Source organism: Salarias fasciatus, chromosome 17 (assembly GCF_902148845.1).
Source record: "Salarias fasciatus chromosome 17, fSalaFa1.1, whole genome shotgun sequence".
Lineage (NCBI taxonomy): Eukaryota > Metazoa > Chordata > Actinopteri > Blenniiformes > Blenniidae > Salarias > Salarias fasciatus.
Genome location: NC_043761.1, coordinates 18,943,270 through 18,968,928, shown reverse-complemented (window position 1 = coordinate 18,968,928; position 25,659 = coordinate 18,943,270). Strand labels below are relative to the sequence as shown.

The window sequence follows — 25,659 nt, the reverse complement described above, 5'->3', positions numbered from 1 at the left end:
TGAAAAAGTGTGCGTAACATGCTCCTGGACACGATTCAGTCGATTAATTTAAATGACATGTCATAAATTGCCTTGAGACTGGGTTGAATATTGTCATGACAAAATAACTGTTTCACTTGCAGTACAAAAGTCATAAAATCCGGAAACCTTTTATCCCTTCATCTTCAGTGACACCATGGGCATTGAGAAGAGCAACAAGGGAGGGGTAAATATCGAAGACATCAAACTGATCCTGAAAGGAAATGTCAGAGAAGGATGTACAGTAAGATAACTGCATCAATAAATTTCCCTCAGATTTCATCTTTTAAAAACAGTCAGCACAGCTTTGCAATGAATGTTCGAAATTCTAACCAAAAATGCAATAAAAATAAAAATTTCTCAAATAACCCTGAAGAGTTGCATTAATAAATGTGACGAAAAATGTTGCTGTCATTTCAGTTTAACCCTGTTTGTTCCCTGTCTGAGAGCGACCCCTTCTACAACAATACACCAGCTATGAATGATAAAGTTAGTGTTCTGGTTTGTGTTGTTCCTGCCAACACAGCAACAATGATGGATGCTAAAATAGTTGAGAAGATACGGGACGTCAGAGAAGCAGCCTGTGAGTTGGGTAAGAGTTGACGTACATATTTTTTGTATGATAAATATATTTCACTTATGTGGCGCTTTTCCAACTCCCCAACAACACTCCCCAACAGTCCCCAAAGCACTTTACAGTGTTAATCTAATGTTTTTGAAATACCATTGTGCCTCATCCCACATCAGGTACTTCAGCCATGTGTGTGTTCATGCTTGAGCAGTGTAATTGCAGAGTACAGATTGTGTTCTTCTGATAATCAGATTGTTCACTGTTGAATTAGTTCCACACTTAAACGTCACCGTCTCAGTTAAATCATGGAGAGTGAAGCATCTGCATTTGTTATGCAGCTGAATAATTTATAATCCATATAATGTACTTCGAGGATATGTTTTGACTTCAGAATTCTCTTGCCTGATGTCACAGTGCGAGTCGGAGGCTCAGACACAGAAAGTAAACCAGAGTCAGAAATTTGCAAAGCTCACAGGATTTATTCAAAAATAAGTCTTTAAAGGTGCATTAGGGCACGGTCACACCGCCCGAACTTTGCCGGAGCGTTCCTTGAACGGTAGGGAGGGGGGCCGAACGCTCGTCACCGCGCACAAAATGGGAAAAAAAATCGATAACATGGGCGTTGGCTTAGCGGTGCACCGCTGAAGCCGGCGTTGCTTTAGCATTGGTTTTGCGGTAGAGAGCAGCAGAGAGCAGTAGCGAGCGTTGGTATAGCTTCGTTCTGTGACTACGGAGCTGAACGGACCGTTTTGATACAAGTTCTGATCGATTTTTGATAGAAGTGGATAGTTGAAGTTCATCATGCGACATGGACAAAAGAAGAGGAAGGCTGGAGAAGGAAAGGCAGCAGCCTCCAAGAAGATCATTCATTACTGAGCAGGCAGCTGAAGCAATGGAGTCAGGTAAATAGATGTGGCCCACTGGTTGTGTCAAGAAATATTCTTACACCCCCTCCAAAGGCTGCAACGGTCAGCCAGGCAGTCATAAATTTTGCAGTGTTTTTGCACAGGAGCACAACAGGTTGTTTTTCTGTAATCTAATATATTAGAAATTAACATAAATAAACAAAATATTAAGTCAAGAGGATCAGCAAACCTTTTAATGCCCCATGTCTGCTTTATTAATGCCTCAAATCAGATTTTAAAATTTATTTGACTTTTTACAGTGCGCATTTGCGCAGCGTCACCTCTCACACTCCGCTCACTCGTTTCCTTGATGAACACACACACACACACACCAACACACACAAAACAGTTGTGTTATTAACCGTCAATAATAATCAAGAACATATTAAAATTAGTAAAATAAGTCTCCCCGGCTGCGCACCAGGACGGACACCTCCCCACACGGTCCGTCCTCACCCTGCTCAGTTGATTCTGGGACTGCAGGCTCCACAGGACAAAGGTATTTATTCAGAAAATATGTTCGTTCTAAAATTAATTTTTGGAAACGAAAAACACTTGGTTTGCTGTACTTTGATGGAGGATATAATATTTTACCCGAATTTGTAACTGGCTCCTCTGGAGACGCTGCAGTGCTCCAACTACCGTGTTCACTGTTGTATTGAGATTTATTACATTAGTTTATTTTCTTTACACCATTTTATGTTATTATTATTTAGTTGTAAACTGACAGTGGCCTACAATAATTCTCTATACCTGAAGGTGATGCAATGCTTCCATTCGCCACTGCAGGTTCTGCGCTGGACTGTGCAGCCGCAGGAGGTCGATTGGGCATTTTTGGAGCAGCAGAATTACATTTTTTTCGCTTTTTGGCCCGTGGCTATTCTGACTGTGATTTAGAACTTTCCTCCTCTTCAGTCCAGTCAAGATTGCTGATGTCCGACACGTCTCCGCCATCCGATTCCCCCTCACTGACCTCCTGTATCATTGCTAAAGCTTCTTCCACCTTATGTCTCTTATGCCTCTTTTTATTGTCATTGTTTTTTTGTTTGTTTGTTTTTTTTGGAGGGGGGGGGGGGGGTTTGGTTGATTTTTGGACGTCTGTCTGATTGGCTAATGTCAGAGCTAGCTCCCTGTTCAGATGCACGCATATGAACCAAAACAAATCAATCGCAGAAAAAAGCAACGCAAAGTGCGTCTTTTTTATCTTTTGGAGGTATAAATGCTTTGTAATATTATGTAGTGATACACCGAAAATTTTCGGCCGAAAATGACTCAAAAGTGTATTTCAGCTTTCGGCCGAAAGAAAAAAAATCACAGAAACAATACAGCTGAAAAAAAATGGTAAAGACGTGGCGGTAATGCTAAAGCAAACCTTTTAATGCCTCATGTCTGCTGTATTAATGCCTCAAATCAGGTTTTAAAGTTTTTACAGTGCACATTTGCACAGCGTCACCTCTCACACTCCACGCACTCGTTTCCCTGACAAACACGCACACACACACCAACACACACAAAATTGATGTATTACTGACCGTCAATAATAATCAAGAACATATTAAAATTAGTAAAATAAGTCTCCCCGGCTGCGCACCAGGATGGACACCTTCCCACACAGTCCCGTTCTCACCCTGCTCATTTGATTCTGGGACTGCAGGCTCTACAGGACAAAGGTATTTATTCAGAAAATATGTTCGTTAAAAAATTAATTTTTCGAAACGAGAAATACATGGTTTGCTGTACTTTGATGTAATTGGCACCTCTGGAGACACTGAATGCTTTGTAATATTATGTGTGTCATTGTTAGGACCTTATTTGTTTCAGAAAGTCATACAAGACACATATTTAGGAAAAGTCAAAGAACTAGAGGACAGAGGAATTATTTTTAACAGATTTATTTGAATTATAAAAACCGAAACGATCTGTCAGACTGTCTTGGCTGTTGGTCACCGATGTCCAGCCAGCTGGTGAAGTCCCCTATCACTCCCGGCGGCCCAGCAGACAGACTGTCGGCCAGTGGCCGGCCGCTCCCAGCGTCCCGGCTGTCCGCTCTCGGCAGCACAGCGTGCGGACTGCCAACCGCGGGCCGTGCTCTTTGGTCGGGAGACTGAAGGACAAACTGTGACTGACGGGTTCGAGGTGGATGCCGTTGTTGTTTACCATTCAGTTTGAAGTGGCTAGCTTAGCTACAGCAAGCAGAGGTTGTTTGCTCATGTGATCACGTCACAACGAATTATGGGAAGCGTGGTCAAGACAACGGACTGACAACCGGGTGGTCTTTATTACCGTATTATCTGCAAAAAAGGTGCACCACATTATAAGGTGCACTGTTGGGTTTTGAGAAAGTTAGAGGTTTTTGTGTGTTACTTATAGAGCGGAAAATACGGTAGGTTAAATGCCACAGACAGGAACTTTTCCTGTCCTGTCCTAATTGGATGCAGTGATTAATCCGATGAACCTGATCATCCCTGGAGAATATCCCTGAGGAATATAAGCTAATAATTATTCATTTCTTTCTGTCTTTCGGCTTTCGGTTTTCGACTTTACTTTCCTCATTTTTCGGTTTCGGACAAGAATTTTCATTTCGGTGCATCCCTAATATTATGTGTATCATTGCTAGGACCTTATTTGCTTCAGAAACCTTATTTGCTTCAGAAAAAACATACAAGACACATATTTAGGAAAACTCAAAGAATTAGAGGACAGGGGAATTATTTTAACAGATATATTTGAATTATAAAAACCCAAACGGTCTGTCAGAGCGTCTTGGCTTTTCTGGTGTTAACAACTGTGAAAAAATACTGTTTTATATATTACTTCAACCTTTTTCATTTATTATTCCATTCCAACGTTCCAGCAACCCCGTGTCCACTCGTAGAATGCTTACAACCGCTCCACCGACGTTTGTGAAACGTTTAATTGCCGCCCAGGCAGCACTGGCGAAGCAGCGGTGGTCCAGCGTTCAAGATTGCGTTGTCCTGGCGGACCCAAGCATCCACGAACTTGTGTCTGGTGGTGCAAACTTGGACTGGGTGTTGGTGGAGCGGGGGTGAACGTTGCCGGGGCGGACAATTCAACGCTCCTCACCGCTCTGAATATTTTGTGCAGCTCAAAACTTTCGGAGCGGTAGGAGGGCCCCTCTGGAAACATCAGTGGTGGTCGAGTGTATACGGCGTTGCTTTAACGGAGGCCAACTTCTGTTAAACGGTGGTGAATGGTCACGAGCGGTGATGGATTTTTTTTCACCGCTCCAGGGACGCTCCAGCAAAGTTTGGGCGGTGTGACCGGGCCTTAAGTTTCATTTTGTCCGCCATTGCTCCGCCAGATGCTTAGCGAGCAACGACTGAGCAGGATCTTCCAGAAAGTAAGAAAGGACTGGTTTCTAGCACTGCCACAACTCCAGCACAGACTCCACCAGGGAAAAGAAACTTAAATTTTACTCCAGCGCAACTTAAAGAGCGAGGAAGGAGTTCCCCTCTTGTGTGCATGCCTCTGTCCTGCAGCCTGCAGACAGATACTGTTGCCACAGGCACGAGGGTTTCACTAAGCTGCAGTTATGCCCAAGGCCTGCAGAGGACGCTGTTTCGCATAAAATGTGCAAACTCCTTATTGCACCTTTAAAGAAAACAAAACTTAGTCCGAGCTGCAGAAAACAGAGAATATTCCAGTGTAGTTCTATACATCTGGTGAAGTCCTTCTGGGGCTGAGTTTCAAGTTGGAGCAGACCTCGTGGTCAGAGTGTGGACAGGTGGATGGCCAGAACCATAATGCAAGTTGGAAATGCCAGCTGTCCAATTCACCAGACTTCGGGCAGAGGGTACTGGTGAGAGGAAATTAACAAATCTGAAGACTGAATCACTTGTTAGGGTCAAATTCTACAGCATGTGTCTGCTCTGCTCTGGTCCGCCTCTGTCTTGGATGCGAAATCCAACTCCCACTGCATCCATCCACTGTGCTCCGCCGAGCCACAGAGCCCCAAGGAGAGCATGCGCCAGATGTAAGACATCACACTTTATCGCTATGTTTTTGTGATGGGTTGGCCTCTTATTAAAGTTTTGTTGGACAACTTAAAGGAGTAATACCAAAGTACCACAAACCAGTACAGTAATAAACAGTCGTTACAAGTATTTAAGTGAATTTAACTCACCCTACACTTGAGAAACTGGCGCTATGTCCACCCAGACTCTCCCCTTTCTGTTGGTGTCTTTGAAGAAAGGGTGAAAAAGTATTATTTACATTTATGCTTCCAAAAGAGTGTCTCCTCATCCATTGCTGCTCTTGTGAGTGTCAATGATAGGAATGTGACAGGATGTGAGCCCTGTGAGGGCATTCAAAATAAAATAAAAAATAAAATTCTAAATTATGAGGTACAAAAATACTCATACAAAAGAGTTTGGAAATAGTTTATTCAGGATTATTCAACAGACAATTTGGTGCAATAAGTGCATTACACATTACATTCAATTATATGTCTAAACTTTCATTTTACTATCAATTAAATTTCTTGCAATGTAGTGAACATTCCAAATGGACACTTGATCTTATTTTGAAAATCCGCGCGTTGCCACCATTCTTTTTCCTGTTTGATCTTGATCCGGCAGTGCTCCAACAGATCAGTTAATGGACTTGATCCGTATTTTGGATGTGACGGAGTGGAGCGGACGATGTGGAATTTGGCCGTCACACACCGACATAGGCAAATGAAGGTTTATAATCCCACGCCAGGTGAGGCCAGTTAAATAGAGCCACTGCTTATCAGGGGAACAATCCTCACTCGACACCACAGGTGATACAGACCACTGCAGTCAGCAGCCAGAATCCTGCCTCTGCAAACCCAGCCCAGCAAATGCCCACCTGAAAAAAAACAGAAAACACAAAACAGCATTTCTTCAAAGTGACTGCAGGAGTGCAGAGCATGACACGTGAAGCTGCCTGTATATCACATGAAAAACATGAGGGGCTGGCAGTGTGAGTGACTCTGGTTAGGAAGAGATACATCACATTGATAAATTCATGTTTGCAGCGTCAATTGTATTATTTACATTGCAGAAACCTTTGTTCTACAAGCATATCAAATATATATTCAGCTGTACACACACAGTTCCTGCTTTTTTGCTTCCACATGGAAGGTTGGACCCACAAACTTGTTTACACTAATATTTTCTACACCACAAAGAGTGAAACATTGCCAGGCCTTGTACAGGACAGTCAATCAGTCCATTAACAGCTTGTTTCATTCAAAATACTGTTGAGTTTCTAGAAGTCTATCATACACTGGACCTTGATCCAAATGTCTTTCCTCTCATGAAGCCTCCCTGTAGAAAGCAGATGATGCAGCATTATGAGATATCTTCCACATCACAAAAGACATAAAGGAATAGACATCTTTTATTAAAAAATAAAGACACATATTGAACTCTGGGAAGAGATTTGAAACAGTTTTCAGGTCGAACTTTTGAATTTCAAGCACTCATATAAATTCTGAGATAAACTAATTGCCATGCTTTCTGCTCTTTCTTGGCAGGAATCCCACAAATTGCTGTTCTCACCAAAATCGATGAAGCCTGTCCTGAAGTCAAAGAAGATGTAAAGAATGTCTACAAGAGCAAGTACATCAAAAAGCAGGTATGGTGAGATTTCATGATCTGGTGACGATCAATGCAGCATCAGATCTGCACAGAGGGGACGACCATGATTATAGACAATGAAGTCCCACTCCAATCCTCTTTCATAGCTATTTTTCAAACATTCTCAGGAGTGTTTCACTTGTGGGTTATGAAGTTTTTAGCCAAAACCTGTGGCATTTTTCAGGCCTCTGTATCTGCAGAGCGAAAGAGCTCATTAGCAATTCGCCTCTCAGCTTTGGGCGGAGTCAGCCCCACATCCTTGCAGAAAGCATAAAACAACCTTTGGGGGGCAAAGCCTTTCGCCTCTGTCGAATTGGGCGGGGCAGAGCTTATGGCCTGCCCAGTTTGTTTGTGACGTAACAAATCCAGTCTTTTTGAATCGACATTTTCTGGTCTAATCTCATAGTTCACAGTGATTTGAATGCAGAAATATTCAGAAATACAATTTTGAGCATAGTTTTCAAAATATATGTCCTGTAGCATAAGAAAAATGTTTGATGAAAATGTGAAAAACATGAAATACATGGTTTTCATTGGAGTGGGTCTTTGAAGTAAATTAAAATAGTCTGATTGCGATAATCTTTTTAACAGTTAATTTTTTTTGTTCAAACTTAAATGGAAGCAGTGAGTGCTGTGTTGGGAATTCCAATGAACTGCATCTTCCCAGTGAAGAACTACAGCTCAGAAATTGAAACAGACGATGAGACGGATTCACTGATACTGTACGCAATGAGAAAGATCATTGACTACGGAGAAGACTTCCTGAATGACCAATCTGCTTCAGATGACGATGAAATTTGGGAAATCACCCTCAATCGCAACATGTAACATCCTGTTCAAAAAAATCCTTATCTCCAATTTTTATTCAGTACGACCTGATTCCCATTCTCCAAGCTCTAAAATGACTAAATATACCGATTACATGTTGCTGGGACTGGTGTTATGCTTGCCACAAGAGCCATGAAGTTGTATTGTTGATGTATTGGTGAAATTGCTTGAAAACATAGAACATGTGGTTCTTTTTTTCTTAAAAACGACACTATTAATGTTATGGCATAACTGGTGGTACCAACTGAAAGCTTATAAAATTTTATTTCACATGACACAAAGCACATACACAATTAGAGGATCTGGAGTTCTCTTTATCACTAAAATATGTACATTACCTGCACTGTAAAAAAAATTCCGCAGAATTTACGGTAAAATACTGGCAGTTGTGGTTGCCAGAAATTCCCCGTAAAAATTACAGTAACCATGTAGATGACTTTACGGTATAGTGACTGTAAATTTTGCAGTATAAAACTGTTATTTGTTTACAATAATCTCCTGTCAAAATTACAGTCTATCTCAAAAATTAATTGAATTAATATTTGTTCATTTCCCAAGCCACTTTGTCCTTACCAGGGTCACAGGGGGGTGGAGCCAATCCCAGCTACTTCAGGCAAGGACAGGGTCACTGGACAGTTCACCAGTTTGTTGGAGGGGTGACACACATTCACTGGGGGCAATTAAACTGGTATGCATGGTTTTGGACTGCAGGAGGAAGCTAGAATACCCAGAGGGAACACACACACAGGGAGAACATGTAAACTCCACAGAGGCCTCAAGCCCCTACTGGTATTTGAACCGGGGACATTCTGGCTGTGAGGCAAGAGTGTGCCACTGCGCCACCGTGCAGCCCATACCTGCTATCTGTTCTAGGATATGCTCATGAACTTGCGCTCCAAGCAGTCAATCGAAACAGTCAATCGAAAACATTAAATAACAACAGCTGATATTATGTCATTGTGAAATATTGTTTTTCTTTAAATCATCAACATATAGACCACATTTTGAACATGTTTTTTCTGTAGAAATGACAGTGTATATCAGTGGTCGTCAATGCGATTCGGCTTCAGGCCACTGTTTTTTGGGCACTTGGAACCCGGGCTGGGGGGACTGGACTGGGTGCGGGGTGCGTGTACCACCACGGGCCCGAGGGGTGTGTGTGTGCGTGCGTACGTGAGTGCGTGCGTGCGTGCCTGCTTGCGTGCGTCCGTTGCAATCCAGTCGTGGGCCGGATTGGGCGGTTCGGCCCGCGGGCTGCCATTTGACTATCACTGGTGCCTAACATGCTGAATGATTAACGGTTTTCTGTAAATTTAAACATACACATCTGTGGAATCTATGATTTATCCTGAATATTACTGCAGATTATAGACTTATTATCCACTTTTGTCTTCATGATATTTCCTCATAAATTTTACAATTCTTTGAAAAGATCACAGTAAAGTTGTCTGTCTTTTATATATTGGAAAATTACAGTTATGCACTGTATCTTGATTTACAGAAACTCAGTGTATTTCCTACGGTGATACACAATTTTGGAATTGATGGTGCTTTGCTGTTGCTGTTTGACAGTTTTTTACTGTATTTTTTACAAACTTTTTTTAATAGTGTGGCTTTGGCAAAGGTGGAAGGCAATAGGCATAACCACGGTCCCACCAACATGTAATTGGTATAATTAGTCATTTTAGAGCTTGGAGAATGGGAATCAGGTAGTACTGAATAAAAATCTGAGACAAGGATTTTTTTGAACAGGTAAAAAACTTTGACATTTAACACCTGAAATAAGAACTGAAATGTTATAAATGTAAAAGGTCAGACCAAAACATTGAGATTCTTGCACTGCCTTTTTTATAACTTTGGTGTCTTTGTGGAGTTCTTTTTTTTTTCTTGGATTTTTTTTGTTTAGTTATGAATTAAAATTGCTCTCCAGATCAAGTCCTCCAACTCAAACAAGCACAGTGGTCTTAATTCATGCCTCAAATTTCGACCATGGGGTGCATTTTAACATCAAGCAACCCCTAGTGGCCATGTAAATAATGTCACGGATACATTTCGGACGAAAGAGGTTTTTTTTTGTTTGTTTGTTTTTAGCAGAGTGAATTGCACTTAATAGTTACATTTAACCACAAATATGATTCCCTGCACTGAATGACTTCAGTTTGATTTGATTTGATTTGATCAAATATTTTCTGAAACAGATCAAAGGAAGAACCATAATAAAAGCAACAGAATGGAGAAATATCTGTAATTTAAAAAATATGCTTCTCAAGAGACAAATAGATGTTTTATCTTCATAGTTTTTATTCAATTTATGGATGTGATTTGTAGTTTTTTTTCATTTCTATGTAAATTCTGACAGCTTTCTCTGCAGAGCTGTTGCTGTACTGGTTGGTGTGTGTCACAGACCAAATTTTTTTGTGGTTGTTTGAAATATTTTAAAGTTTTTGCTCATTAAATAATAATGTTTTTCCATGAATACTCTTCCATTAAATAACAACTTCTGTTTTGATTTCCCAAATAATATTAATGTATTATTTATTTTTGATGATTATGATTCATCATTTATTCAAAAAAATACAAAGAAAGGACAGCAGCCCTCACAGACATACTGCAGTTTATACCATTTGGGTTGAATCGTGTGTGTGTGTGTGTGTGTGTGTGTGTGTGTGTGTGTGTGTGTGTGTGTGTGTGTGTGTGTGTGTACATGTGTGTGTGTATGTACATGTGTATTTGTCCCTATATGATCCTCCTGCATTGTGGTCTTGAACTTGACTTGAAGTATCTTCAGGAAGGAGGCGGGGCTTCCAAATTCTACGTGTGACTTTCTGTCAGAGGTGTGAACACATTCCACAAATGTCATCTTATTTCAAGCAAATTTGACTAAATGATGATGCTTAATTGATTGTCTGAACTGGACATTGCGGCGCCCTGTACGGACAGCAGAAAGGTCTAAGTGGAGTTAAACCACCAAGGATGTGATCCTGAGGGAAGGTAGAACAACATACTAAAATTTCAGATTTCTTAGTTGAAAAGGAGGTCTTCTTTACTGGTTCTCGGAGGAGGCGGATGCTTTTTCTATCGCTCCCTACTTTGCTTCTCCCTCCCTCTTTTCTCTGCTTGCTGCTCTCTGTCTTGTCTGTTTTACTGGACTTGACTTGGTTTTCCGAACAAACCAATTATCATCCAGGGAATTGATCAGCTGGTCTCTCTACGCAATTGATACGAGTTTTTCAACAAAGAGCACAGGAGCAGGATCCTGCCTGTCCGGATGGGACTCGGCATGCTGGGTATGTGATGGACGCCCGGGAGAAGTGGAGGGGTGTCACATGCCTGGCACCCCTGTCCGTCGAGGTCATTGTGGATGATTACATTTTCAGATTTATGATGATCGGCCTGCTGCTGATTGGCCTGTGCTGCGAACTGATCCTCTGGAGGATTAAGAAGACCGCCGCCACAAAAGACGTCCAAGGGAGGACGGTCTTTTCAAATCAACGGGCAAAAGCTGAGACCGACCGTTGGTGCGAACTCTTTCGAAAGGTGGACAATTTGGGTTATGGACAATTGAGTTGCAAGTCAGATGTCACCATCGCTGAGAGGGTTAAACCAGCTTTTGTCTGAAATGTGGAGAAACTGAGCAAAGGAAGGTCAAACGGCTCCTTCCACCAAAACAAGAGACCTTCTGATTGTGTTTGGCACCCCTGGAAGACTAAACATCTCCCTGAAGACTCAAGAACAAGAATGGTTGCTTTTTCTATCTTCCCTGTCTCTCTCTCTCCCAGCTGCTACCCAAGTTCACCTCTGGACTGCTTCGTTCAAGGCCATCCCGGCAAATACCATCCCAGCTGGAGCGCAAAGGGGAGGCGGGCCAAACCACACACACTACATGGACTGATTAACGGAAATGCCACATACATGCCACACACACTCCCTCCCCCACTCTCAATGTTTCCACCACACTTTTCTGCTGACGACGAGTGGTGATGACGTGTTGCGCTGATGTTATAGCTGCGACCGCTGATCCATTAGTCTGATAGCAACATGTCTCACGTGTCTTGCTGTGTTTGTGCGCAGGTTGGCTTTTTTTGGTCTCTCACTTCTAATCACTACTCCCTTTTGGAACCGTGATCTGAATTGGTGTATCTTTTTTTTACCACCAACCCTCCCCACCTTCCCCAATTTCTGTCTGAGTTTCTTTAACTCTGTTTCTTTTTTAAGACAGAGTGCCATAATTGGCTGCATGGGCATCTTTAAAACCCAGTAATTTTGTTGAAACTTGTAAATTCGGTAACTTGTTGCGATGACGATAAAGGCTACTCTGACTCTCTCTGGTATTTTATACCGTAATAACACTGGGGGGGTAACAGGGTCTGTGACCTTTACACTATCAGAGCCTTTGTGAGCAGTCTGGAGGGTTAAACCCAGGTTCTGATATTTCTGTTTGAACCACATATGCCAAATTTTGTGTCCACGTTGCACAAATGTGCCAGTCTATGGAGGTAAATCTGTGTCTTTATTTTTCAATCAAAAAAAAGTTGCTCCAATCGCAAAACATGTTTCCAATCAGAAAAAACTTCACTTCAATAAAAAAAAGTTTTCAATCAAAGAAAAAACTTGTTCAAACCCCAAAAAAGAATTGGATACCCCAAAAAATTGCATATAAGCACGTTTTTTCTTTGATAATTTTTTTTTTTTTTTTTAATACATTTTTTGATTGGAGTCCTATTTTTGGATTTGAGCCATATTATCGGTAGGACATTTGGGTTTTTTTTGTTTGTTTTCTTTTTCCCCCTTGTCCTGTTCGGCAGGTGAGGCATGCGAAATTGTATGATTGTATCCGAACAGATTTTAATGTTAGCAGCAGGACGAGACTGAATCTCAATCTCTCTCACAACCTATGTAAAAATGCAAAACAGTGTTGTCGACGCACCACACGCAATCAAGAACAGTCCCAAACCCAAATCTAGACAACACCAAAACAGAGCCGACAACCAACACAAAAACTGACAGAACCATACATATACATATATATATATATATATATATATATATATATATATATATATATATGTATATTTTTTTTTTTTTTTTTTTTTTGAGAATATAGCTAGTAGTAACTAGCAGTAAACTCGGGGCGTGCGTCAAGAGAGGGCTACTACAGATCACCATTACCACCGCAAGAAGACGAGGTAACCGAGTATATGAAGAGTGATTAAAGATCAGCGTGATCATGCAAATATGATGGTGATAGTGATGATGACAGTGATCATGCATATATGACCTCTGACCCCTGAGAAGGCCAGAAGCAGGCCAGAGAGTCCCTCAGAGCCCAGACAGCCGGCGGTCATCACAGAGCCTGGATCCAAGCCGCTCCCCCAGGCAGACGCCCCCGCTCCGGTTCAGAAATGGGGCAGAGGAAAGCCCCGGCCGTGGACCCCGGTGGTCCGGGGCCCGTGGAGCCACGACTGGCAGGAGCTGGTCCACCCCAGGCACCGGACACCCGGGGCGGGCAGAGCCGAGAGCCCAAGGCCCAAGAGCCAAAGAGCCGACCCCCCACACAGGCGGAGGGCCATGACCCACCCGGGAGAACCGGCCCACACGGGCGGCTACCCACCCCAGGACAGGACCCCCCCCAGCGCTCCGGCCACGCACCCCGAGATCCAGGGCATCCAAGGGAACACCGAACCCCACATCCAGGCCGCCCCGCCACCCACAACCACCGCCCCCACCCCCAAACCCCACCGCTGCAGACAGGTATGCACCTCCCAGAGCCAGCAGCCCCCCAAACCACAGCTGGTCCAAACCCCAGGCCTGTGGGGAAAACAACAGCCCCCTCCCCCCCCACCCCACCCCCCACCAGAAGGAACCCGGAAACGGGGGCGCAGAAGACCCCATTGCCCTCTCCCCCCCCCCCGGCTCGTGAGTGTTGATGGAGTATATGTTGTTTGCGATTAAAATTGAGGGGCACTAACCACACCGTGCCGCGAGCGACGCCTAACGAGCAGTCCCATCTACCTGAACAGCCCCACCCCCGGCACGGCGTGCCAAGACCCCCCGACGTGTGTGTTTTTATGTATTTGGTTGTGTTAGATGACTAAGTGCAATTAAGACTGAGAGGTGAGCCACTGAAGGGTGCAGTGATTGAGGCCACTTAGACGGCCCCCTCCACCACACCCAACATGATAAGCCCGTCTCCCAAAGCCCTACGTGTGTGGGCATGAGAGCGGGGGGAGAGGGGGGTCCGGGTATGCAGCACCCAGGAGCCCCCGGATGAAGGACAGGGCCAGGAGCACCACGCCCCCCACTTCCCCCCAGGACCAGGGTGGACAGCGACCATAGCCAGAGAGCCACCGACCCAAGAAGCACACACCCATCATGCATCAGGAGGAGTGAAAGTGAGAACAGACAGGGGGGGGCGGAAGGACCCAGACCCAGGGCCCACCACCCCCAGGCCCACTGGGGCCACCCCCCACAGGGCACCACACTCTCTCCTCACATACATACCTCCAATCGCCCACACAAATACACCCACACATACAGACAGACATACATACATACTTACAGATACACACCCACACACATATACATACATGCTCACAGAAACATACCCACACATACATACACATTTACACATACACAGTCACACACATATACATACATATCCAGATACACACCCACACACTCACATACACATACATACATGTGTTTCTATCGCCGAAGTCGGAGGCAGCAATGCAGCGTCGGAGCTCCAGCAGACCCCGAAATAGAAACTGACTTCCCCCGCACACACAAGCAGCTAGCTTCCAGCTTCTAGCTTCTTCTGGAGAGATTCCTCATTGGTGTGGACACCTGTCACTCAAACATGCCCGACCAATGGAGAAGCATCCGCCCACTGCGGGACGTTTGTGTCAAAATGATTCAATCAAAAAACATTCTTCAAAAAAGAGGCTCCAAAAAAGAGGCTCCAAAAAAGAGGCTTCAAAAAAGAGGCTTCAAAACTTTTTTCACTTTGATAAAAAAAAAGGTGTTTGAATGTCAAAACAAAGTCAAAACACTCGAACATTTTTTTTTTTTTTTGCTTTGATTGAAAACATTGTTTTTGATTGAAGTTATGTCTGATTGAATAATAAAGACACAAATGTCCTACCCATAATATGGCTCAAATCCAAAAATAGGACTTAAATCAAAAAATGTATTTTCAAAAAAAAAAAATAAAATAAATTCTATCAAAGAAAAAAACGTGTTTATATGCAATTTTTTGGGGTATCCAATTCTTTTTTGGGTTTAAACAAGTTTTTTCTTTGATTGAAAACGTTCTTTTTTTATTGAAGTGAAGTATTTTCTGATTGAAAACATGTTTTGCGATTGGAGCAACTTTTTTTTTATTGAAAAATAAAGACACAAATTTACCTCCATACCAGTCGTGCATGAGCCAGAGTGCCACAGTAAACAAACATACTGTAGATGGACGCCAACTTTGAAGAGTGACTCTGTGAAGCCATCACGCTGTAGCCCCGTCTACAAAGAAATCCAGATAGCAAAAAAACTCGTGGACGGAGAGAGCAGACTAAGTCAGCAGGGATGAGAAGGTCAGTCGACAGAAGTGAAATGATGGCTGATCAACTGTTCATCGAAGTAAATTAATATCGTCTCATTATGATAATCTCTTAATGAGGTTTTTGGTTATATTTTGTTCAAACTTAGATGGAAGCAGTAAGTGCTGTGCTGGGAACTCCAATGAACTGCATCTTTCCAGTAAAGAACTGTGAAACAGATGAGGACTCTGCACTATTACTGATCAAAATGAGAAAGATCATTGACTACGGAGAAGACTTCTTGAATGGCCAGTCTGCGTCAGATGACGATGGCGTCCAGGAAATTACCCTCAATCACAACATGGAACATGATTGAAAATGGTGATTATAAAAACACTGACATTTAACACCTGAAAACAGAACTGAAATGTTATCAATGTCAGCAGTATCACAATTTACTGAGTCCTGTATGGATGTTCATGAATGAAATTAAACAGGCAGTATGGTGTGAGCTTTCTGTGCACACGCAAAATATTTTTTTCATCACTCAAATGTCCAATTATGTGCTCACCTCAACAGCAGTAAAAAGTTTTTTTGGTGCTTTTTTTGCCATTTTCAAGAAGCAACCAGTTGCTAACACGAAAAAAAAAACAACTTTCGCTTCTGTGTCATGCATAATGTGCTCATAAACAATCACCTACACGCATAAAAACAGCTGCGATTGCACCCTGTGCGTGATTTGCGCTCTGCAGGGCCCGTGCGCAGCATGCTTGTCTTACCCCCAATTTCCATCGGATGCAAAGGCGCTGCGCCGCGCCGCAGAGTGCCAGCGTCTTGCTCCTAAACTCAACGCACACCTACAGCGCAGCGCAGCTCTCGTGCTCCCGATATCACTCGAACAACACATGATATAAACAGAAAATTAAAAAAAACACAAAAAAAAACACCTCATTTCGCTTCTGCAAGGTCGCTCTGCTTGTCCCAGCCCAATTGATCTGTAATTTATATTACTTCCAGCAAGGGTGAGAACATGGTTTATGTTAGGGATGTCCCGATCCGATCACATGATTTACGATAGTGGCATTGTTGCACAATTCTATCATTAAACCCAGAAGCGCTGTTGCACAGTTCTACCATTGACGCTGGGTCTTTTTTTCTTGCGCTAATCAGCTGTTTCTTGGGCAATGAAATGCATCAAACTCGCGCATATGCATAACTGATCCTGTTTCCGGGTACAGATCGTGTTGCTGCACTGCCTCCTACCTTTGTATTGAATGTTTCTGGCCACTGCTGCACACTGACGCATGCTTCAGCGGTAATGCATGTCCGGCTTTAATGAGTTAAATGAGATCGTTATTTTTAGTCACAGAAATGCACTGTTCTAAGTGTTGTTTTGAATTGACATTAAGAAAATAAAAAAGGAGAACTTTTCATAAGTTTTTCAGTTTTTTTCATAGATAATGTACATATTTCACTATATTAGAAAAGAATCGGATCGAGACTCGGAATCGGCAGATACTCAAAATGACAGGACTTGGAGGCAAAAAAACCTGATCAGGACATCCCTTGTTTATGTTTTGATCTCAAATGAGTACTTTTCTTTATCCAATAGTTGCTTTTGTATGGTTTATTCTAGATAAAAACAGTAATTTCCGCGTTTGTTACTGTCTGGGACCCTGTTGAGCTGATTCTCGTGCCTATACCGAGGCGGCGTAATCACAACATTTAGAAAAAAAAGTTACTTCCGTGAGGTCGTGCATTCTGTTTTATTTTGAAACTTCCGGTGTAACTTCCTGTCTGTTGCTTTCTCAACAACAGGGAATTTACGAGGCTTTGAAGCGGCAGTGCAGAAAATAGAACTGGAGCGAATCACCAGCGCCACGGCGCGCGCACTGGACGCGGAAGCGTAGCGGAGGCGCTGTGCGCGCCGAGAACCACTCCGCGCCGGCTCTTGGCTGTTCGCACTGGAGGCGTATCTACTGCCTGCGCTCTCTGCGCTGGTCACACATTGACTGCACTCGGCTGGATCCGTCTGCTCTCGGTTTTCACATCTGTTCCCTCTGTCTCGCTCTGCCAGTATGGATGTGTGTGTTTTGGTGACCTGTGGAGAGACTTTCTCCTCCTGTCCTCTTTTTTTCTGCATCATGCGAATCTCTGTCGCTGTGTGTGTGTGTGTGTGTGTGTGTGTGTGTGTGTGTGTGTGTGTGTGTGTGTGTGTGTTCGATTGGGTGCGTACGTGCGTCTGTCTGTTTGTGTGTGTCCATCTCTCTTGTGATTAGACCCAAGTGACAGATGGACGAGCAACACTGTAACTAATCGTCGTTCAATGTATTTTATTTTGAAAATTGACCGGATTCTCTTGCCTTTTCTGTTTCCGACTTCCTGTCTGGTCCGATCTGCTTGATCCAGCTTGACAGTTGGCGCTCTCGCGGCTCGTGTGAAAAATAGAGCGAAGCGGAGCGGGCGCGCTGCAGAGCGCGAGCCACGGCGGGAGCCACGGCGCGTGCGGCGCCCCCCTGCGCATTGTGTGCGACCAGTCAGTCAGTGCCGCCAGTCAGTTAAAGCTGCACTAAGGAACTTTCAGTTTTCGTTGATTTTGGCGGCGCCAGTGGACAAAAGCGGTAGTGTTTTGCCTGACCGAATACTACAGTTCCCATGAGGACTAGCGCGGGACATCGTAAAATGCTGCTCCCGGTGGGCATGCTGTCGGACTGAACTCGCCTTCATTTGTTTCCAGTGGCTGTGTGAAGGACGGATAGCGACGAGGTAATGAATCTAAATGAATCTAATAGTGGCTAAACAATGTTATATCGTGATGTGACGCATGCTGTAAAGCAGTCTGCACATTTGGAGTTTTTTAGTGTGCAGGGTTCCCACCACCCTCCTCACAGCTGCTCAGTCCAAGTGAAAGCAATACTGACGCCCTCAGCCCGTGACAGAGGGTCATTCAACTAGTTGTAAGTCGAAGTATCATCACAAAAGATATTAAAATGTTTTATTAAGGTTGAAAAGTTCCTTAGTGTAGGTTTAACATGGGAGGCGATCAGAAGCGCTGTGCACGGCATCCAGTGCGTTCGGGCCGTAAGGAATAACTTGGACTTTATATGGCAAAAAGTACAGGTAAGAAGCAATTTTTATACTGTAGTTTGAAAAAGCGATTTTGCTGTTCGCTGTTCTGTGGCAATTTCTTGCAGATGCTGTGGTTTTCGAGGGCTTTGAGTGATATGGTTGTATTCAGCGGTCGTTTTGCTTTTGTTTGAGTAGGGGTTTGTGTGTTTCGTATCAAGTTTCATAGCGCTACAACTAATAATTCAGCGAATGGGTTGACATGGTCATGAATATGATTCATAATTCATTTAGTTCATGTTTGAGCTGTGTTTGGGGTGTGTAAAAATGGCTGATGTATTTGGTTAGCCCAGGTTCTGCTGTTCAGGAATGCCAAATATAAATTGGTTATATCATTATTTATCCAAAAAGTAATGTCCAAGTGATTAAGTTGATTGAATAATTATTCAATGTCACGACTTCCTGTCAGCCCATCCCCCCCCCCCCCCCCCCCCCCATTAGCTTATGTTTCCTTTCCCTTTGTGTCATGTCTCCCTCTCTCCTAGGGAGTGATATTCACAGATAAATACTGCAGATGGTCTTAAAGAATTTGACATTGATTGCCTGCAGTACTGACTGGTGACACCAGGTGGGGCCATGCCCCTCCAGCTCCAAATAACCAGTCAGTCTCTGTCCACCCAAGAGCAGCAGTTTGGGACTCAGTGTATTGCTCAAGAACACTTTAGCGTGTTGACAGGGGCAGATGGAGAATCTAAGCCACAACCTTCCAACTGAGAGACGACCATCTACCATCTGAGCCACAGCCTCCACTGAACATGTGCTTCGGGAGAAAGAGTTTGGGAGACCTGTAACATGGAAGCAAAATGACTTGAACTTGTTCCACTTAACTCACAACAAACAGCAACAGTTGTTGATCTGTTGATATTATTTTCACATTCTATTGATTACTCTGGAAAAAAAAAATCCAACAGTTAAATTCATGAAGTGAATTGGTGTTTATTCATCCCCTGAGATCAGTAGATTCTGGATTGACCTGTTTTTTGTTTTCCAGGCCTGGTTCCAGATATCTCTGTACTGATCACAGCTCTCAGCCTTGTTGGCTCAACATTTCTCACCATTTATATTTATGTGCTGAACGCTGGTCACCCGTTGTGACGAACAGGCGTTCGTCACTGGTTAAATGCACTGCACTTTGCACTGAGACACCTTTCTCTCATTCACATTGCACTATTGCACACAGCACTTTAAAGAAGATTGTCACAGCGATTGTCATTTTAAATTATTTATTTATTGAAGGCTGTTTGTCTGTGGGTTTGGTCGGGTGTGGCGGCGGACCTGCAAGACAAACATATGACAAATGAAATTGGGGAATGTGCAATATACGTGCTTGGTTTTAATTAGCTTTTCTTTTAGGTGTTGGCATGCATGCAGTGAGTGTGGAGAAGGTGTTGGGTGTGTGAATGTGGTGAAGTGTGTGTGTGATTTTTAACTCACCTTTCTGCTCTTGTGTCCAGAAGTGGTGTCCAGCCAAAAGATTCCCCGGGGGACGGACACCACTAAAGAAAGTTCTGGGCTGGACCAAGAGTGGAAATGGGTGGGGGGTGGTTTCACGGATTTTAGATATGGTTTTAGGATTTCATGTATTTATTTGGGTCGTTAGTTTGGTTTATTTTTAAGTATGGGTTTTGTTTTCGTTAGGTTAATATTATGAGTTTGTAGTGGAGGATTTTAACATATTTTTAGAGATCTAATATTATGTTTTATACCTCCTGGAGTTTTTATGGTTTTACCCTATTAAGCTGGGTGTACTTAAGGGTCCGAAGACACTCAGCAGAGAGACCGAGACCTGTGATTGTGCTGGCGGCAGCTGTGAGCTGTGTGCTGCTGCTGGGGAAGCCTGACTCCAGAAATCCTCCAATGCACCTTTTTGCACCTTATCGTTGATTTTTTGCACAAGAAAATAAAAAAGAAGTGGACCACTGAACTTCGACTAACTACTCTTCGTACTCACTGTTCCTCCGCCGCTCACGCCACGCTGTTTACACCCGTTATCACAGCAGACATCCCATTCTTGGCTAATTTCTGATGGTTTATTACCTTTATCTAGTGCAGTGTTTCTCAAACTTTTTAAACCAAGTACCATCTCAGAAAAAATTAGGCTTTCCAAGTACCACCATTATAACCAAAGCAAAAACAAACAAAAAAAACACCCACAGGAAGCAGGTATATTTCTAATAGTCTTTGTGTTTTTGTTTAATTCTGTCAGCCACAGTTAGCAAAGACATAACACCAGAACTGCCACACACAAGGGGCAACTCTCCCTCTCACTTACATCCTCACTCACTCACTCTCTCTCTCTCGGTGCATGCTGGGAGTGGGCGGCGGCGGGAGTGTGTGAGAGCGTGGTGTGTGGCGTTTAGCTTGCTTTTTCTGTTTAAGTTGTTAATGTTCACATTCACTGTAGTTTATTAATCACAGAGCACATTTATTAGTTTATATCGTTTATTTGGGTTCTTGGTGGTTCTGGTCTGTTTGGGGGAGGTCTGGCTGCAGCCATGACCAACCTCAGGCAGCTCACCCGCAAACACGGGGTCCGGGTGGTGGCCCCGCCCCCTGCAGCGTGGAGGACGTGGCCCTGGCTGTGGGGGAGAAAGTGGGCTACGATAATGTTAGGTCGGTCGCGAGGATGAACAGCGCCGTGGTGGTCTTCCTGGACCAGGTGTAGCAGGCTAACGCTGTGGTGGAGTCGGGCATTACCATCGCGGACAGGTTCGTCCCGGTCCAGCCGCTGTCTCAGCCTGCTGTCCGGGTCGTCCTGTCCAACGTCCCTCCCTTCGTGCCAGATGAGCTTCTGATCCGCGAGCTGTCCAGATTTGGAAAGGTGGTGTCCTCGGTGAAGGACATCCTGTCTGGATGTAAGTCTCAGCTGCTGAAGAACGCCGTGTGCCACAGAAGACACGTATTTATGATACTCAACAACCGGAGCGAGGAGCTGAACCTCCGATTCCGCGTGAGAGTAAATGATTATGATCACGTGGTTTTCGCAAGCTCAGCTGGCATGAAGTGCTTCGGCTGTGGACAGGAGGGACACACCATCAGGGCCTGCCCGGCCGCGTCTGCTCCATCTGGTTCAGCGGAGTCCAGCTCTGCTGGGTCTGGCTCGGCGGAGGCGGATCTGGCGGGACCGGGTTCCAGGGGACCCGGCGCTGCCGCCACGGCCGCAGCCGCTCCGGGCCTGGCGCCGCGGGCCAACGCCTGGGGGGTCCCCCCCCCGGCAGCGGCTCCGCGCTCCGGGCTCCCGGGGGACGCGGCGGCCCCGGCTCAGTCCGAGCGGCCGACTGCGGCTCCTCGGACCTTCCCGAGGAGGCGATCTGTCGTGGCCCCACAGAAGAGCACCGAGCACGGGGGGAGTAGTGTAAATACACCGGGTGAAGCTGCGGGTGGCGGCAGGGGAGAGGAGAGCGAGTCTGCCGGGTGGAGGGACACTGACACTACTGTAAATAACACTGCGGAGGTGGAGGGGAAAAAAGATAAAAAACAAGAAAAAAAAGTGGGTGAGGGAGGGGAGGAGAAGCAAGGTGAGGTGGAGGGACAGGTGGAGCGGGATCAGGGTGAGACAGTGATAGAAGAGCAAGCAGAAGAGGAACAGGGAGGAAAAGAGATGGAGGAGGAAGGAGAGGCAGGCAGGAGCGCCTCTTGGGGTGAACAGGTCGAGGAGGAGGAGATGGAGGCAGATAGAATGGACAGAGTTAAACCAGGTAAAAGAAAGAAAGAAGGTAAGAATGCAGATGCAAAGAAAAGCTGTGTGGAGGGGCAAGTGTCAGACAGTGACAGTGAGTGTGTGTCAGACAGCAGCGATATTTCTTTTAGCAGTTCACAGAAAAACAGGTCACCATACAGCACAGACAAAATCAAGACATTTTTACACCAGACCAAAAATCAGCACAGGGTGAAGGTGGGGGATCATTTCCGGATCTAAATGGTTTTATTTTCCCAGCCAGGGTACACATGAGGAATAGACATGAGTCCGGCCTAACTGACCAGGAATGCTACAGGTTGAAAAAACTGGTGCCGAAGGCAAAAAAACAACTAAATGATGAGGGTGGCAGCCAAGTGTTTTTTAATTAATTTATTTGTTCTTATCCTGGTTTTAGACATCTCATTTACCATGGATGTTTTTAAGCTGGGTGTTTTAAACATAAATGGAGCCAGAGATCTGAGAAAGAGACAGTCAGTTTATGAGACAGCCACACTTAAGAAGATCGACGTCCTGTTCCTTCAGGAAGCGCATCGTGATTTTAGCATTGAGGCTGAAAAGAGGAGGGAATGGAGGGGGGAGGCCATCTGAAGCCATCTTACTCCTCTCAGTGGAGGAGTGGGCCTCCTCTTCTCCAGGGCTTTTAACCCCGACTCACTGGAGGTCCAGCATTGTGTAGAGGGGAGGCTACTTTTAGTCAAAGCTCAGTTCCACCATTTTAAACTTGTATTTATTAACATTTATGCTCCAACAGCCGGTGCAGAGAGGAAGCAGTTTTTCCTCAAACTATCTGAGGTTGTAAGTGGGTGTGGGTCGGAGGACTATTTGTTTGTGGGTCGGGATTTTAACTGCACAGAAGACGCAACTTTAGATCTGGACCATGCAGAGCCTCATCCAGCCTCTCAGCACGTCTTGAAGCAGCTGGTCCACTCTCAGGGCGTTGTGGTCGTCTGGAGAAGGATGCATCCTGACTGTCGGCAGGACATCTGGTCCAACTGTAGAGAGAGCAGGGTCTCCTCAGCCAGGCTGGATCCTATTTATTGTTTTAAGCATCATTTTAACGTTTTTAGGAGGTGTGATATTTTACCGGTTGGTTTTACTGATCATTGTCTACTTTTAAGCAGTATTTTTAAGAGGGATGTCAGGCCAAGGAGTGCTTACTGGCATTTTAACTCTGTTTTAACATTTGATAAAAGTTTTAGGGAGGCTTTAATGTTTTTTGAAGGGTTTTAGACAGAGGAAGGGAGATTTTAGCAGTCTTAGGCAGTGGTGGGACCACGGTAAGACGCAGATCAAACTTCTGTGTCAGCAGCACACCCTCAATGTCACCAGTGATATCACCAGATCTATGAAGGATCTGAAGACTGAGATAGTGGAGCTGGAGCATTTAAGTGAGTCCTCAGGAAATCGAGGTGACTTTGAAAACCTCAAAAGGAAAAAAAAATGGCTTTAGCCGGCCTGCTGAACGTTAAAGTGCAGGGCGCACTGGTTCGGTCCCGGTACCAGACCATCACAGGGATGGATGCTCCCTCCAGCTTCTTCTTTAGCCTGGAGAAAAAGGCCGGACAGGGGAGAGTGATCCACGCACTGCGCTCAGACACGGGGGAGGAGATCACCGTACCAGGCCAGATACGGAGGACGGCGGTGGGCTTCTACTCCTCCCTGTATGGGAGTGAGTTCAAGGAGGAGCAGGAGCTCCTGGAGGGGTTCCTGAGGGGACTACCTCAGGTCTCTGAGGCCAACAAACAACTGGAGGCCTGCCTGGACAGCGCTGCAGGCGATGCCAACGGGCAGGTCTCCTGGGATCGACGGGCTCACCGCCGAGTTCTACAAGGCGTTCTGGGACATCCTGGGTAGGGATGTCCTGGACGTCCACAACGAGTGTCTGGCCTCTGGTTCCTTGCCAGTGTCCTGCAGGAGAGCAGTGCTCACTCTGCTCCCCAAGAAGGGAAACCTGCAGAACATCAAGAACTGGCGCCCCGTGTCCTTGCTCTGTGTGGATTACAAACTCCTGTCCAAGGTCTTGGCCTCCAGGCTGGGGAGGGCTATGGAGCAGGTCATCCACCGGGATCAGACCTACTGTGTCCCCGGCAGGTCCATGGTGGACAACGTCCAACCTGATTCGGGACGTTTTGGAAGTCTCTAGTTCTTTGGACATCGATGTTGGTCTGATTTCAGTAGATCAGGAAAAGGCTTTTGACCGTGTTGAACACAGCTTCCTTTGGAGGGTCATGGAAAGTTTTGGGTTCAGCGTTGGTTTCATAGCTAAGATCCAGGTGCTGTACAGGGACATTGAGAGTGTGCTGAAGATCAACGGCAGTCTGTGTGCTCCTTTTAGGGTGTGTAGAGGTGTCAGGCAGGGCTGTGCTCTGTCTGGGATGCTCTATGCGCTCTCCCTGGAGCCCCTCCTCTCTAAGCTACGTTCCAGTCTGCAGGGTCTGCTTTTACCGGGTTTTAGTGAAAGCATGATTTTATCGGCCTATGCAGACGATCTTATTGTTTTTATAAGGAATCAAGGGGACGTAGATATTTTAGTTAATATTATTAATGATTTAATATGGCATCTGCAGCAAGGGTCAACTGGGGGAAGAGTGAGGCCCTTGCTGTCGGCAGGTGGCATGGCGGTCTCCCAGTTCTTCCCCAAAATTTAACGTGGAGGAGGGAGGGCCTCAAATATCTGGGCATTTATGTTGGAAAGGAACACTTTGTTCAGAGGAACTGGGAGACCGTCATGGAAAAGGTGGAGGCTAAGCTCTCCAAGTGGAGGTGGCTCCTCCCAAAAATGTCACTTCAGGGCAGAGTCTTGGTTTTAAATAACCTGGTTGCATCCCAGCTGTGGCATCGACTCACCAGTGCAGACCCTCCTCCAGGTCTCCTGGCTCAAATTCAAAGGAAAATGATAGATTTCTTCAGGGATGGTCTGCACTGGGTGCCACAGGGGGTGCTGTTTTTAGACAGAGAGGAGGGGGGCCAGGGCCTGGTCCACTTGGCCAGCCGGACCGCCACTTTTAGACTCCAGTTCCTGCAGAGGTACCTCGCAGGACCGGCGGATCTGGTGTGGAGAGGCGTGGCCAGCTGCATCCTGAGGCGTGCCAATAAGTTGGGGTTTAATAATGCTCTGTTTTTGACTGATCCCAAATTTCTAAATCTCAAGTGGCTGCCTCCGTTTTACCAGAGTTTATTTAAATGCTGGGCCTTGTTTTCACGCAGAAGGTGCCTGAAAGCCGACTCTTTGCACTGGCTGTTGAAAGAACCCCTGATCCACGGAGCCAAAACTGGACATCAGCGGAGCCTCGACCCCCGGCCTGACTGGAAGGCTGATCCAGTCTGGGACCCTCACCGTGGGTCAGCTGGTGGA

At 45.0% G+C, this 25,659-nt stretch overlaps 1 protein-coding gene and 1 long non-coding RNA gene across 2 annotated transcripts in view; both read left to right on the top strand.

Moving 5' to 3' along the window:
* Positions 1–25,659, top strand: part of LOC115403882 (interferon-induced protein 44-like) — a 52,367-nt gene that overhangs the window by 1,561 nt on the left and 25,147 nt on the right. The gene's annotated exons all lie outside the window — the stretch shown is intronic.
* On the top strand, positions 561–15,675 carry LOC115403889 (uncharacterized). Its single transcript, XR_003933258.1, has 3 exons — positions 561–610; positions 7,016–7,116; positions 15,648–15,675. It is a non-coding gene; the product is annotated as an uncharacterized LOC115403889 (long non-coding RNA).